Here is a 2,831-nt window from a genome sequence, read left to right as displayed (position 1 = left end):
TCTTTTTGTTTTATTTTCAAAAATTTTTCAAAAATCTTTCAAAAATTTCTCATCTGCTTTCGAAAATTATTCAAAATTTTTAAGAATGAATTCTAGAGTTTCATGGTAACATGTTGAAGCCTGGCTGGCTGTAAAGCCATATCCAAATTCTTTTGGATTGAGGCTTCCACTTGTCAACATAAAAGGCATGTATATGAAGTTGGATGAAGTATCAGCTGTTATATGCCTGATTTGTATCTTCTAAAGCTTGGCTGGCTAGTGAGCCATGTCTAACCCTTGGATTGGAGCTTTAAGCTAACATTGAAAGATTCCTGGAATTCTTATTAAAAATTTTGAATTTCTTATTTTCTTTTTCCTATATGTTTTTCGAAAAAAAATTTAAAAGAAAATACAAAAAAAAAATCATAAAATCATAAAAATCAAAAATATTTTGTGTTTCTTGTTTGAGTCTTGAGTAAATTTTTAAGTTTGGTGTCGATTGCATTTTTTCAAAAAACGTTTTTTGCATTTTTCGAAAATTCATGCATTCATAGTGTTCTTCATGATCTTCAAGTTGTTCTTGGCTAGTCTTCTTGTTTGATCTTCATATTTTCTTGTTTTGTGTCTTTTCTTGTTTTTCATATGCATTCTTGCATTCATAGTGTCTATACATGAAAAATTTCTATGTTTGGTGTCTTGCATGTTTTCTTTTCTTGAAAATTTTTCAAAAATATGTTCTTGGTGTTCATCTTGATCTTCAAAAGTGTTCTTGGTGTTCATCTTGACATTCATAGTGTTCTTGCATGCATTCATTGTTTTGATCTAAAATTCTCATGCATTGAGTCTTTTTCATGTTTTTCTCTTTCTTCATTAAAAATTCAAAAATTAAAAAAATATCTTTCCCTTTTTCACTCATAAATTTTCGAAAAATTGAGTTGACTTTTTCAAAAAATTTTAAAATTCAATTGTTTCTTATGAGTCAAATCAAATTTTTAATTTAAAAATATTATCTTTTTCAAAAATCATATCTTTTTTATTTTTCTTATTTATTTTCGAAAATTTTAAAAATATTTTTTTTATATTTTTTTAAAAATCTTTTTCTTAATTCTACATCATATTTTCGAAAATATCATCAACAATTAATGTTTTGATTCAAAAATTTCAAGTTTGTTACTTACTTGTTAAGAAAGATTCAAACTTTAAGTTCTAGAATCATATCTTGTGATTTCTTGTGAATCAAGTCATTAATTGTGATTTTAAAAATCAAATCTTTTTCAAAACTAATTTCAATCATATCTTTTCAAAAATATCTTTTTATCTTATCTTTTTCAAATATCTTTTCTAACTTCTTATCTTCTTATCTTTTAAAAATTTGATTTTCAAAATTTGTTTCAACTAACTAATTAACTTTTTGTTTGTTTCTTATCTCTTTCAAAACTACCTAACTAACTATCCCTCTCTAATTTTCGAAAATACCTCCCTCTTTTCCAAAAAATTCTTTTTAATTAATTAATTGTTTTAATTTTTAATTTTAATTTTAATTTTATTTTTCCTTTAATTTTCGAAAATCATCAACTCCTTTTCAAAAATTATTTTCGAAAACTTCTCTCTCATCTTCTTCTATTTATTTAATTACTTACTAACACTTCTCTTCATCTCATATCTCTGCTCCTATCCTCACCCTTGTGTTTGGATTATCCATTCTTCTTTACATCACATTCTTTTCTTCTTCTACTCACACAAAAGAATCTCTATACTGTGACATAGAGGATTCCATATTTTCTTTGTTATTCCCTTCTTTGTCATATGAGCAGGAGCAAGGACAAGAACATTCTTGTTGAAGCAGATCCTGAACCTGAAAGGACACTGAAAAGGAAACTAAGAGAAGCTAAAATACAACAATCCAGAGACAACCTTACAGGAATTTTCGAACAGGAAGAGGAGATGGCAGCCGAAAATAATAATAATGCAAGGAGGATGCTTGGTGACTTTACTGCACCTAATTTCAATTTACATGGAAGAAGCATCTCAATTCCTACCATTGGAGCAAACAATTTTGAGCTTAAACCTCAATTAGTTTCTCTGATGCAACAAAACTGCAAGTTTCATGGACTTCCATCTGAAGATCCCTTTCAGTTCTTAACTGAATTCTTGCAGATATGTGACACTGTTAACACTAATGGAGTAGATCCTGAAGTCTACAGGCTCATGCTTTTCCCTTGGGATAAGCTGGTCAAGGCTTTCTTAGCCAAGTTCTTTCCTCCTCAAAAGCTGAGTAAGCTTAGAGTGGATGTTCAAACCTTCAGACAAAAAGAAGGTGAATCCCTCTATGAAGCTTGGGAGAGATACAAGGAACTGACCAAAAAGTGTCCTTCTGATATGCTTTCAGAATGGACCATCCTGGATATATTCTATGATGGTCTGTCTGAATTAGCTAAAATGTCATTGGATACTTCTGCAGGTGGATCCATTCACCTAAAGAAAATGCCTGCAGAAGCTCAAGAACTCATTGACATGGTTGCTAATAACCAGTTTATGTACACTTCTGAGAGGAATCCTATGAGTAATGGGACGCCTCAGAAGAAGGGAGTTCTTGAAATTGATACTCTGAATGCCATATTGGCTCAGAATAAAATATTGACTCAGCAAGTCAATATGATTTCTCAGAGTCTGAATGGAATGCAAGCTGCATCCAACAGTACTCAAGAGGCATCTTTTGAAGAAGAAGCTTATGATCCTGAGAATCTTGCAATTGCAGAGGTTAATTACATGGGTGAATGATGAGCGGATATTTTATACGCTTTTTGGGGTTAATTTCATATAGTTTTTAGGATGTTTTAGTTAGTTTTTAG

At 30.2% G+C, this 2,831-nt stretch overlaps 1 non-coding gene across 1 annotated transcript; it reads right to left on the bottom strand.

Moving 5' to 3' along the window:
• Window positions 1–2,256: 2,256 nt before the first annotated feature.
• LOC112752545 (small nucleolar RNA R71) lies at window positions 2,257–2,364 on the bottom strand. The gene has a single exon (XR_003176977.1). It is a non-coding gene; the product is annotated as a small nucleolar RNA R71 (small nucleolar RNA).
• Between the last annotated feature and the right edge of the window lie 467 nt (window positions 2,365–2,831).

Source organism: Arachis hypogaea, chromosome 15, assembly GCF_003086295.3.
Source record: "Arachis hypogaea cultivar Tifrunner chromosome 15, arahy.Tifrunner.gnm2.J5K5, whole genome shotgun sequence".
In the NCBI taxonomy this organism is placed as follows: Eukaryota; Viridiplantae; Streptophyta; class Magnoliopsida; order Fabales; family Fabaceae; genus Arachis; species Arachis hypogaea.
The sequence above is the reverse complement of the archived record's forward strand: the minus strand, read 5'-3'. Positions and strand labels throughout refer to the sequence as shown.